Below are 14,274 nucleotides of genomic sequence, written 5' to 3'. Positions count from 1 at the left end.
CTTTGGGGGCAAAAACACGAAGGCAGAATATTATCTGAATGGCGGCAGATTAGGAAAAAGGGAGGTGCAATGACACCTGGGTGTCATGGTTCATCAGCCATTGAAAGTTGGCATGCAGGTACAGCAGGCAGTGAAGAAGGCAAATGGTATGTTGGCCTTCATAGTGAGGGGATTTGAGTTTCAGAGCAGGAAGGTCTTATTGCATTTGCACAGGGCCTTGGTGAGGCCTCACCTGGAATATTGTGTTCAGTTTGGTCTCCTAATCTGAGGAAGGACATTCTTGCTATTGAGGGAGGGCAGTGAAGGTTCACAAGACTGATTCTAGGGATGGCTGGACTGACATATGAGGAGAGACTGGATCAACTGGGCCTTTATGCCCTGGAGTTTAGAAGCATGAGAGGGGATCTCATAGAAACGTATAAGATTCTGATGGGACTGGACAGGGTAGATGCGGGAAGAATGTTCCCGATGTTGGGGAAGTCCAGAACCAGGTGACACAATCTTAGGACAAGGGGTAGGCTATTTAGGACTGAGATGAGGAGAAACTTCTTCACTCAGAGAGTTGTTAACCTGTGGAATTCCCTGCCGCGAGAGTTGTCGATGCCAGTTCATTCTATATATTCAAGAGGGAGTTACATATGGACCTTACGGCCAAAGAGACCAAGGGGTATGGAGAGAATGTGGGAAAGGGGTACTGAGGGAATGATCAACCATGATCTTATTGAATGGTGGTGCAGGCTCGAAGGGCCGAATGGCCTACTCCTGCACCTATTTTCTATGTTTCTGTGTCTGGAACGATCCACAACGATAAATCATGCACAGCTCGATCGTATGATACCTTTACTGCCGCGCTGCCAATGGCTGATATGAGCTCTTTGGTGTAGGTACGCAGCTTTGCATTGATTGGGCTCAGTTTGGGTCTTTTTGCCTTAGTGTCCCACAGCTTTCCAAAAGCCCTCTGGTTCATTATTGACTGACTCGCTCCCGTGTCCAATTCCATGGATTCTGGAACCCCATTTAATTTAACTTCCAGCATTATCGGAGGACTTTTGGTAAAAGAATGTACCCCATACACTTCTTCGTCCTGTACCTCAGGCTGCGTTGCCTGTGCCACTTGGCCCATGCTGGATCAATCATCCTCAGCTACATGGTGTGTCGCAGCAGGCTTGCTCAATTGTGGATACATTTGCTGAAGGTGCCTCATTGTTGCACAGCCTTTGCACACGTATTGCTTGAATCGGCATTGATGGGCCCGATGATCGCCCCCGTAATGCCAAAAAGGCAAGATTTGATTCACTCCCGATGGTGGACTTTGAGCAGTTACAGGTCATATGAACGCGGATGAGTGGGCCCTGCCATGTGCAGCTCTGCCTGCCAACGATATTATTTTATGCACAGTATGTGCCGGTGAGTTTCGATGCTGGGAAGATATCTGTTTCGAGTTTTCATCCGTGGATATGCATGCCAGGTTAATCATGGTTTCCCTGCTCATGTCTAGTGATTCAGCAGTCAGCAGCTTTCGAAGGATGACTTCGTGGCCAATGCCAAGCACGAAAATGTCCCACAGCATTTCCTCCAGTGCAGCTCTGAAGTTGCACGGCCCAGCGAGATGTCTCAGGTCGGCAAATAATTCCACCACGTTCTGGCCCTCGGAGCGATTGTGCGTATAGAAACGATACCTCGCCATGATGATACTTCCCTTCGGTTTAAAGTGGTTCCGATCCAGTGTACACAATTTATCGTAAGTCTTATCCGTTGGTCACGTCGGTGAGAGTAGATTGTTGATAAGGCCACAAATTTTTGACCCACAAACGGTGAGGAGAACCGTCCTGTGGTTAATTGCGTTATAGGTTCCTTCCAATCCGTTGGCTACGAAGTACTAGTCGAGGCGATCAGTGAAATCCTCCTAGTCTTCCCCTTCCACGAATCTCTTCAAAATTCGAACATGATTGCGTGAAAGTTTGTATTTTTAACTCGTCGCCAATTGTTAAGTATCGAATAACTCCACGAGGCTAAGAACGGTGAGCTATTTCAAGCATGACCTTACTCCAGTTTATTTACTTTCAAAGTGAGGATTCAACATGGCTGCCAACATTATATACATGGCTTGCACGTGTCTACCAGTAATCATTAGGACTCCGACAGTCGCGCCCTCTGGTGGCAGGTAAAACCCAGTTAACATACAGAACAATGATGAAACACATTTTCAGGTACTTGGATTGCTTTATCTCATTATGCCTCTGAAGAAGCTGCTGAAATTACAACAATATATTGCACACTGCACAAGTTTGCCATTGATAAAGATGACAACAGCCAGTTTGCTGATGACTGCTGAGCCCCAGGGCAGAAGTTGAATGACGGGGGACAACAACATCTGAATCCTAAGGAAGAAAAAATGCTTTCACCGTGAGAATAGCAGTAGCTATTAATTGATGACCTTTTCTCTGAGTTGTTGCACAGGGACATTTGTTTTGTGCTGCCTGCAATGATGTCTGACTCTTTTGCTTTGCTGCTCTTCCTCTGCATCTTACTAGTAACTCATCAACATGAGCATGAGGTGACACCCCTTGGCGTTTACAGAACAAGCAAAAGCAGCATGATGTTTGAATTAATGGTTTAATTATTTAACAGTAAGGTGCAATACTTGGAGATCCTAAGTGTGTTCTAATTGTATGTGTGCCTTTAATGAATGGACAGAATTGCAATGGTTTATATGCAACATAATAGATATATATGCCATGAAATGAAGGTGAATATGAATTCACTGTGCATACATAGACAGCAGTGCTCATGATTTTATTGTTCTTTCCCAAACTTGTACATCCTAATCTTTCTCAATGTATTGTGATCTGTGGCACTGGACCAGGGGCTGAGAGCAGGATATACCCCAACTCTGCCTTCAGCTGTGAGGATGTGGCTGCATCATTCCCAGGATAAGAACATAAGAACATAACAAATAGGAACAGAAGTAGGCCATATGGCCCCTCGAGCCTGCTCCGCCATTCAATAAAATCATGGCTGATCTGATCATGGACTCAGCTCCACTTCCCTGCCTGATCCCCATAACCCCTTATCCCCTTATCGTTCAAGAAACTGTCTATTTCTGTCTTAAATTTATTCAATGTCCCAGCTTCCACAGCTCTCTGAGGCAGCGAATTCCACAGATTTACAACCCTCTGAGAGAAGAAATTTCTCCTCATCTCTGTTTTAAACGGGCGGCCCCTTATTCTAAGATCATGCCCTCTAGTTCTAGTCTCCCCCATCAGTGGAAACATCGTCTCTGCATCCACCTTGTCAAGCCCCCTCATAATCTTATACGTTTCGATAAGATCACCTCTTATTCTTCTGAATTCCCATGAGTAGAGGCCCAACCTACTCAACCTTTCCTCATAAGTCAACCCCCTCATCCCCAGAATCAACCTAGTGAACCTTCTCTGAACTGCCTCCAATGCAAGTATATCCTTTCGTAAATATGGAAACCAAAACTACATGCAGTATTCCAGATGACTTGGAAGTATACGTCTCATTTTCACTTAACATAAAGAAAATTGAATTTCATGTCCCTACCTCTGAATCTATTCAGCAACATGGAATAATCCCCATACATTCATGAAATATTATTCACAAGATTTATCAGCTGGCCAATCAGCTTTAATACAGGTTGAATCTCTCTTATCCGGCAGCCTTGGGACCTAGCTTGTGCTGAACAAGAGAATTTGCTGGACGACAGGCAGTCAGCATTTCGGGCCCCACTTCGGTTGGCCCGGAGGTGGTGGGGAGAGGAGGAGCTGTGGCAAGAGGCTGGACAACTTCCACGACTTCCTCGCGTTGCCCGACTACTTCCGCCCGCAACGCGCCACGGCACAGCTGGACTGCACCTGGGTGGTGGACATGCAGGACAGCCGGAGTAGCATGCTGCAGCTCAGCCTGCAGCTGAGCTACAGTGACAAGGTGCGTGTGTATGACGGGGCAGCCCAGGAACATGGCAGGCTGCTGCAGACCCTCTCCTTCCCCAACAACCAGCACCCCGTCATCCTCGAGTCCTCCCGGGGTCAGATTGCCGTCTCCTACCACACTGAGCCTGGCAGCACCGGTCACGGCTTCAACACCACCCACCAGCTGAAAGACGACTGCCTCCCGCGGGAGCGGCCATGCGGCAATGACAGGGGCTGCTTCGTCGACACGTAGTGCTGTGACGGGTGATGGCACTGCCCGGACAGTAAGGAAGAGGAGAGCTGCTCGGCCTGCCAGAAGAACAAGTACCCGTGCGGGGGCACCAGCAACAACCAGAACTGCCCCGATGGCTCCGACGAGAACTGCTTCTCCTGCCGGTCAGGGAACTTCCACTGTGGCACCAAGATCTGCATCTTTGAGCAGTGGCGGTGTGACAGGTAGGAGGATTGCCAGGACGAAGCTGGGCTCGAAATGCGACTGGTCTCAGGACACAGCATGCCGACCCGGCCTCAGAGGAAGCACCGGAGGCAGCGGGGAGAGAAGGAGCGGCAAGCCCCAGCACGCAGCGCGGGGTCGCGAGCACCCCGCCAGGATGATGCCAGACGATGGAGATAGCCAGATAAAAGAGTGCTGGATTTGAGAGGTTCAACCTGTAGTTACACTCTGCAGCTATCGCCCAGGTCAAAAGAAAATAGTGATCAAGGACACTGCATCCTTTTGATAAAGAGTAGAAACAGCCAATAATGTCTTGACAAGCATGCTTATGATATCACCTTGTGCAATGTTGAACATTTGAATCCTCAGGACCAATTGGATGAGGGATAGGTGTTGTGGTGTGTGGAAGAGTACATCCAAATAAATAAAATCTCTTTTAACATATGTATATCCTCCACAATGGTATTTTAGACATTGTTCTTTGTATCATATGCTTTCTTCATTATACACGTGGAATAGATGTCTGCAGTAGACATAATGCAAATTAGGCCGAATTGTATCATCTCAAATAATGGTGCTTGTAAGCACTCTAGTAATGACTCCACGAGGTAAGGTATTGCACTTGAACTGTTGTGACCTTAGTCCATTTATTGCAGCTCCTGAATGAGCTCACAGTAAGGTGGGCTCTCTTTTATATCTGGTTACCTGCCGGGTCTCCCTGCTGCCCTTCAGCGGTAGTGGGAGCCTGGTCATCCCAGGTCCCGTCGGGAGGGCTGAAGGGTGCTAGCCTCTTGCTCCCGGTGCTGGCCCTGGTGGCCAGAGGATTAGGGCTGATCTGGAGCAGGGTGCCAGTAGTGGTATCTATGCTGTCCGCTGATCACTGGCCCTGCAGTGGGTAAGCTCCCACTGTGTGTGGCCACACTCCCTGGGGCATCACCTTGGTCCCAGAGGTGCAGGCTGCATGATTGGGTAGCCTGCTGGACCTGGATGCTTCAAATGGGAGGTTGCCCTTGGTTTTATCGGCGTGCATCTTGAACCTGGCATCACAAATTATTCCATCGTTTACATTCATGATACATTGGCTCCAATCGCTCTCAGGTATGAGTTCACATTTGTCAATTACATCTCTACGTTCAATTACATATTTTCCACGTATTCTCCCAGCAGCGCTGTTCAACGGTACAGTTAAACACTTGCATTTGTTAATTACATGTCTCACATTAGTATCACCAGCATCGCTATACAAAAAGTGGAACTGTACCTTTAATTGTTCTGGTTTGCTGGTCTCCTTTAAGAGGGCCTTGCAATCTTTTCCCCAATGCGATTCGCTGCTCGGCATCACATGTTTCTCCCTCAACGCTGCCCCTCGTGGTCTGGTCGCGGCCATCTTGATTTCAGGCACTTCGCCTCGTGGTGCGGGCGCCATCTTTTCACTCTCTTTGAGGTAGGCTGCGGTGATCCTTCTCTCCCCAGGTTCTGCCACTGAAGCCGGGGAAATACCTTCTGCATCGATCTTCTCCCTTCTGAGTCTTGTCACAGCCCGGAAGGTGCATTCTGTCTGTTCGGGTTGGGTCATCTTGCCATTGGGTAGTGTGGTCTGTATCATCGCCGGGCAGTTGAGCTGGACGATAGGATCTTCAGGGGCGGCCTAGGACATCGATCTCTGGGGCCTGGAGGCTTTTCTAGCTCCAACAGATTTGGATTTGCTTCATCCAACTTCTTTCTAGCAGCGTTGGACCATCACCAGCAATGATCCACAAAGATAGCTTGTGCATCGCGCTGTCGTAGGACATCTGGACATCCACGCTGCCATTTGTGTAAGTGAGCAGCTTCGCCTGGATTGGTAGCATTTTCAGTTGTTCGATAGGGTTGTCCCAGAGTTTCTTGAAGGCCGTCTGATTCATCAGCGATTGGCTCGCCCCTGTGTCAACCTCCATCAAGACTGGAACACCGTTGATTTCAACTTCTATCTTTAACAGGGAATTCTCGGTGGAGCAGGTAAACACTCCGTACACCTCTTGTTGAGGCTGAGCTGCCTCCTGGACTCTCTCTTTGTCTTCATCAGCACTGGAGCCTGGGTGATCGGCCAACTCTTCAGCGACTCGGTGAGTAAAATTTATTTTACACATTCGCTGTAGATGGCCTTTAGTGTTACAGCCCTTGCAAGTATAGTCTCTGTATCTGCATTGGTGGGCTCTGTGAGTTCCTCCACAGCGCCAGCATGGAGCTGGCTGGTTGGCCCCCTGTGGCAGACTCAGAGTTGCGGGGCTTGGGGTCACAGTCTTGCCTCTGAAAGGCACCATTCGGTTCTCTGTACTCGCCGTGTTGGAGTCCTGAGGTTGAGTCATTATCCTTCTGGAATCGCAAATCGAGACCATGAACACTTGGCTCACGTTAATTGCTTTCTGCAGGGTGATGTTGGTGTCCGCAGAGAGCAACCTGTGGAGGATTCTTCGTGGCCAATTCTGATAACAAAGATGTCCTTCAGTGCATCAGTGAGGTAGTCGCCAAAATCACATGGTGCAGCCAATCGTCTCAGGTCTGCAGTGTCTTTTGCGATTTCTTGGCCTTCGGGCCGCCGGTGTGTGTGGAATCAGTGACTGGCTGTTAGGATGCTCTTCTTTGGCTTAAGCTGTTCCTGTATCAGGGTTACGAGCTCCGCAAACATTTTTGTTGTCGCCTTCTCTGGGGCTAGCAAGTCCCTGACAAGGCCATGAATGGTGGGCCCACAACTGCTGAGCAGGATGGCTTGGCGTTTATCAGCCAACGAGGCTGGTGTGTTTCCAGCCAGGTTGTTCGCAATGAAATAGTGTTCTAGCCTTTCCACAAAGGCATCCCAATCTTCCCCATCAGCGAATTGTTGAAAGTTGCCAAGGTTAGCCATTTTTCGCATGGAATTCGTATTCTCGTCACCAGTTGTGGTGTTAGCAGGCATCCTAACAGCCAGACACTGATTCTATACACACCGGCGGCCCGAAGGCCAAGAAATCGCAAAATATGCTCCATGAGGTAAGGTATTGTACTTGAATTGTTGTGACCTTAGTCCAGTTATTGCAGCTCCTGAATGAGGTTACAGTCAGGTGGGTTCCCTTTTATACCTGGTTACCTGTGGTGTGCAGGTGACTTCTAGGTCTCCACCTGTTGCACCCTCTGGTGGTACAGGCCTATTGTATACAGCGTAAAGATACATTCATTGGTCTTATGTAACTGTACATTGAGTGTAAAAGGTATATACATACACAACAGAGATTACATCCAAATAAATAAAATCTCTTTTAATATATGTATATCCTCCATAATGGTATTTTAGACATTGTTCTTTGTATCATATGCTTTCTTCATTATACACCGTGGAATTGATGTCTGCAGTAGCAATAATGCAAATTAGGTCTAATTGTATCATCTCAAGTATTCCTAAGGCATATAAATAGACTAAATCATTTGAGTGTGCTCGAGGGACAGTTGCAGTGTAGCTGTCTAACAATGAAGAGATAGTTGAATGGTTTGATACAATGCTATGATCCATAACTAACAGAAGTTATTTCTTCTGTTCATTCAGCAATAATTTTACACCATTTAGCGCTTGGTAATTACTGTTGTACAGACTAAAAGGAAAGTGCAAAAGGTGGGGGAAAAAGCTTTATGGCCCTCGTAGATGACCTATGTTACATTCAACCCATTGGCCTAGAAATTCATTAGCCCCCGAAAAGCGACACAGTGATCACGATCAACTCAATGCCATTCAGAGGAATGCAGGCAGCCTGGCTGAACACTCAGCAGGGAGCCCAAATTCATGAAAGGCTAGCACCACTTAAAGATATACTGCTCGAATTACAAGCAGACAGCAGCTCATAAAGAGGAAGTGCATTCTGCCTGCAGTAACTCATTGAACTGCCTGGGTGCACAGGAACAACAACTAATGATGGCACAACAGGGGAAAGAGCATGCACAAATGTTCTTGGATGTAGCACTGGAGACCTTGGTGCAGGAGGTGGATGGGAGGTATTAGATCTCTTAATTTTCAATGAAATGCGAACTCCAGTTGTAGTTTTAATGTAATTTTATTCTGGCAGCAGCAACAAGCTTCTGGCTTTAAGCCAGGCCTTTGTCCTTCTGAGACCACATGGCCAAAATGGCTGTACTTATACCTGACTCAATTTACAGAAAAGAACGCGCCTTCTTTGACCTTATTGGCTCAATTGATAGTTTGTTAACCTTTAATTGGCTCGCTACCAAAGGTCCTAAAATGTCAAGTTGTTTGATGACTTAATGCAATGTGGTCTGTGTTTTCTCACAACTGCAGCCAGGCTGCAGAGCTTGAATTCTCTACCAATCCCCCCTTTGATTCTTTCACAAACTGAATCATAAAACATCAGGCATCACTGGTTAAACATTCCACAAAATAATTTCATACATGTTAATAGAGTTTCCTTCTAAAATTTATTGATGTGTTTCACCACATGTCCGGACTAGTAGCTTCCACACAAATTTACACCAACCCGAATTCCATCATGGCCACAATGGAAGTCTGGTTTTAGTAGGTTAATTAACCTCATTCCAATTTAATCCAAATCAATATCTTAATTCAACCAGTAACCAACCTTCCCTTAAGCATAACATACCCCTGTGCCATGTACAGACAGTCTGCTGGGAGCTGCAAGGTGTCTCACATGCGGGACAACAGCTGCAGCCACCTGGTCGCAACAACATTTAATCAACATAAACAAACAATATAAAAGTAAAATAATTACAATGAATAGAATTAAACCTTCCACCAATGAAGTTCCTATTGAACCTAGCCATTCAGTGGCTCCACTCCACAAAGTGAATGATGGGGGTTGCTTAAGTTTTTCTACCTCCTTTTGGATATGCTAAGTGGGTAATTTCTTCGGAGCTATCTGGGATATACGTGCAACACTCAGTTCCGAGTAGGACGCAAGTACCTCCCTTTTCAGCCAGATGTATTCAAGGGCCAGTCTATTCTGTAGGGCTACTGTGCGGATTGCTACCATTTCTGCATTGATTTTAACTAGGGCCTCTGAGGTATCATTGGTTACCCGTTCCACAACGGATGCCATGTTAATGGATTCCCTTGTCAGTCTGGCGGTCCCATACCTGGGGATCAGAATGGCAAAGAACCTCTCTGTTTCTGTGATAGCTCTCTTAGGACGGTGCAAATGTTCCGAAAGTGACTTTATATGATACATATATGGCACAATGTAGGCTAAATAGCAGGATCCCGTCCAATTCTGGGGCAGCCAAGGGTAGGCCTTGTGGCCGCACACCCAATAGGTGCCATTATAGGCAATGAAGGTTAGCTGTTTCTCTGTCAGCAACACTCCGGGGCCTGTCCAGGCTTTTCCATCTGTTTTATTCAGAATCCCCATTACATTAAGAATTCCCACATCGGCCCAGTTTGGACGGTTACATGGCTTGATTACATTATAATTCCGGGAGGTTTACTATACCCCATATTTTGGCCTCCTTTGATGTTTCTAATCAGACAGACCGATTCCCCCGGTCTTCCTATTCCCGTTGTATTAGTGATAACAAAAAATGGGGGCCGTTTGGAATTATTGTAGCACGGTTGGTATCCCCCTTCAAAGTTAGTCAGATTGTAACCTGCTGACTTCCATTTAAGTGCCAAGTTTTCCGTATCCTGAAACGCATTGCCTGTTTTGTTTTGATTAATTATCCACTCAGCCATTTCCAAGATATTCAAGGGAACTGGCCGCAAGGGAATCCCTCCCTTTGAGTGAATAGGAATATGCGCACATATCCAACAACTAGAAATGTTACCTTGTTTGGCATAAATGTATGACATATATAAAAAGGTATTTACATGTAATTCCCTTGGTACTCTACTATTTCCCTTTGGTGCAGAGGGTCGGCTAGTAAGAAGTAGGCATATGCCTAGAATACCTACAGTCAGCAATACAGTAAATTTATACATTTTGGCAAAAAGTAATTGTCCTTATTAGATTTCAGCTTCAGTTACGGGTGCTCGTTTAACGTGTGAGGTGTGGATCCAGGCTTTCTTTCCTTGGACTTTAACAGCTGCCTGGGGGGTCAATAACACTTGATAAGGTCCCTCCCACTTGGCACCCAAAGGTTCTTTATGCAACTTTTTCACATACACCCAGACTCCCAGGATGATGTCGTGTCCTCCTTCGGGTGGATTACCCCAAGCTGCCGATACCTGTCGGGAAACAGAACTAATAGCATTGGTTAGGTTCTGACAGTATGATAACAAAGTGTCACTCATTAAGTGAACATCAGCTTTCCATAAATCAATAGTTCCTGGCAGCGACATGGGTCTTCCTGTTATAATTTCAAAAGGAGTTAGACCTGTAGTTCTGTTCGGGGTTGCCCTAATGCTACATAGCACTATTGGTAGTGCCTGGGGCCATGGTGTTCCTTCTTGGTGATATTTGGCAAGCCGTTGTTTCAGAGTTCGATTTATTCGCTCTACTTGTCCTAATGATTGTGGATGATAAGGACAGTGTAAATCCCACGTAATGTTCAGTAACCTACAGACTTCTTGGCAGACAGCACCTGTAAAGTGTGTTCCCTGATCTGAGTCAATGCTACTCGGGACTCCCATCGGGGAATGTAATCCTTACACAAGACCTTTGCAGTGTGATTGGCTGTGGCTCTTTTAGTTGGGACATCTTCTACCCATCGAGAGAATCTGTCGACCATGACAAGAATGTTAGTGTATCCTTGGCAAGAAGGAAGAGATATATAATCAACCTGCAGATGCTGGAATGGTCCAACAGGGGCAGGGGGGCCTCAGTTGAGGTATTACCGTGATGGGTCCAGAATTATTTTTCTGGCAGACCACACAGCGGTCTGCTACCAGCTGGGCAAGTTTTTTAAATCCCCGACCCCACCAGCTTTTCTGGAACCATGCCGTCATCTGTTGTGAGGCCAAGTGTCCCCATGAGTGGATCTGTTGGGCTAAAAAAGGCATAAGCGCTTGTGGCACGACTGGCTTGTCGGTAACTCTTTGTCTCCAGACACCATCTTCACATAGCTTAATTCCTGCCTCAATCCATGTCCATTTTTCCTCTCAGGAGCACTCGCCTTGCATTGTTTGAAGGTCTCGTGTCAGAGTCCTGAGTGCTTTCAATCCGCACATTTGTGTTTGTTCTCCTGGGGGAACGCCCTGTGAGGCGGCATCTTTAGCTGCCTGGCCGGCTGTGCTTCCATGGTATTTTCCTTGGTATGGGCCTTACACTTCAGGATGGACACTTCCTGAAGTAATTGTATGGCCTCTAGTAAGTCTCGGACTTCTTTTCCATTTCGGATAGGTGTACCAGCAGCAGTGAGGAATCCTCTTTTCCGCCATAACAGACCAAAGTCGTGAGCAACTCCAAAAGCATAACGCGAATCTGTGTAGACATTAGCTGTCTGTCCTTCTGCTATTCAACATGCTTCTGACAGGGCCTGTAACTCGGCCTGTTGTGCTGACGTTCCTGAGGGTAAACATCCTTTTGCCACTACCTCATATCAGGTTGTAACTGCCTATCCTGCTTTTCTGGTACCATTGTCAACAAAGGAGGAACCATCTGTAAATAGGATGAGGTCTGGGTTGTGCAGAGGCTCCTCTGCTGCTAAGGCTGCTTCTTCTGTTTCTATTAAAATCTCCACGCAGTCATGCTCTTCACATTCTCCCCCCTCTTGCTCCCTCGATTCTGACATTGGGAGCATAGTTGCGGGATTAACCGGGCTGATCCGGACGATATGGAGATTAGGAGCTTCCAAAACTGCTGTCCAGTGGGTCCATCTAGCTGCCGTCACCTGAGACAGAAAAGCGTGTACGGTGTGAGGACACTTGACAATCAGCTTTTGGTCGAGGACTAGACCCGCAGTGGTCATTACCACTCAACATGTAGCTTCCATGGCTCTTAGGCAACTTCCCCATCCGAGGGCTACCGCATCCAGTTTTGCCAAATAATAGCCAATAGGTCTTTGCTGATCCCCATGTTCTTGTATCAGTATAGCTGTCATATATCCTTCTTTCTCATGGACAAACAGGGTAAATGGCTTACCACTGTCGGGGATTCCCAAAGCCGGTGCCGAACACAAAGCCTTTTTCAAACTCAGGAAGGCCTCTTGCTGTTCCTTAGTGAGGGTGATGGCTTCTTTAGAGGCATGTTTCCCCTTTAAAATATCATTCAATGGCTGAACAAGCTGTGTGAAGGAGTCAATCCAATTTCTGTTAAAGTTACACAATCCCAAAAAAGACCTTAGTTCCTGAACAGTGGTGGGTATTTTAGCAGCCCGAATGGCTGCAGTTCTATCCTGGGTCAGTTCTCTCTTTCCTTGTGAAATCTTTTGTCCCAGGTATACAACATCGTCTTGGGATATTTGTGCTTTGTCAATGCTGGCTTTATGTCCTTTCAGCCAAAGGTGGTCCAGCAAAGCTCGTAAATCTTGTTCATGCTGTTCTTCCATGTTTGAAGCTAGCAGGATATCGTCTACATATTGGATGACTGTGGATGACAGGGGAGGTAATTCTCGCAAATGGCTTTGTAAAGCCATGTGGAATACCGTAGGGCTGTTGTGGAAACCCTGCGGTAACCGGGTCCAAGTATACTGTTGTCCTTGGACCGTGAAAGCAAACCACTGTCGAACCTCCGGTGCCAGAGGCACCGGCCAAAATCCGTTGGCCATATCTATAACTGAGAAATATTTATGATCCGGTTTGAGGGCATTAAAAATGGTGGAAGGATCTGCGACCAAAGGAGTTTTTTGATCAATACACTGGTTAGCTTTCCTATAATCGACAGTCAAACGCTAAGTCTCCTTAGATTTCTGTACCGGCCACACGGGACTATTGGAGGAGCTATGCGTTTTAATAAGCACCCCTTGTTTCTCCAATTGCTGAATAACCAGTAAGATTCCCGCGATGGCAGTTGGACTGATGGGATACTGTTTAGTGCATGGAGGCTTGGTCCCTGTAAATGACGCAGGCTCCATCTGGAGTAGGCCACAATCGTTCTTATCTTTAGCCCATATCGGATGTTCCTTCAATTCTTCTTTCTTCAAAATTCTAATTGACCATGTCACCCGACCATCCTCAAAATGCAACGATGAATCTACTTGGATTAGAACGTCCATTCCCAAAAGGGGTTGATCTACTGGGCCTATCCAGACCGGCGTGGTTAGTTCATGTGGACCCAGCCCTATAAGTACCGGTGTTGTCCTTTTAATTTCCATTTTATGACCCCCAACTCCATAGGCTGTACGTGCCCAACCATCCAACGGCAAAAAGTCTCCATATTGTTGGGGTAAGTATGTTAATTCCGCCCCTGTGTCTAAAAGACAGTCCACATCCTTATCGCCCACCCTCACAGTTATATATAGCCCATCTCCCCTTTGTTCTATTAGTGCGAGGACGGGAGCCAGGGTGTGCTCTAATCGATTTTTGCTATCCCAAGTAACTCCTTCTGTTGTTGTATTGTCAGTCGCTTAAATGCTTCTATGAGGTCATTATCTTGTGACTAGCCTGGTTTGTTGGCTGAATTGTATCCCTGGCTGCGTCCTCTTCCCCGGCCGCGACCTTGCTGTTTTGCCCTGCATGTCTTGGCCCAGTGACCTTCTTTCCCACAATAATGAAATTTTCCGGGTAATTTTCCTAATAATTGTTCATCGGAATCCTGGGATTTCCATCCCACAGCCTGTACAGCTCGGACTTTAGCTCCCATATCCCGATCTAATTGGTTACATCGATCACCAATGCTTCAAAGGTAGTTCCTCTTCCTTCCCAGTCCGGATAACACTACCTTAAGCATTTTGGACAGTTCTGGCTTCATACCTGCCACAAAAGCTGCTTTCAGGGGTCCAAACACTTGTTCATCCATTTCCTCATCCGTATTA

This window comes from Pristiophorus japonicus, chromosome 5 (genome assembly GCF_044704955.1).
Source record: "Pristiophorus japonicus isolate sPriJap1 chromosome 5, sPriJap1.hap1, whole genome shotgun sequence".
Taxonomy (NCBI): Eukaryota; Metazoa; Chordata; class Chondrichthyes; family Pristiophoridae; genus Pristiophorus; species Pristiophorus japonicus.
Note: the sequence above shows the minus strand (reverse complement) of the source record.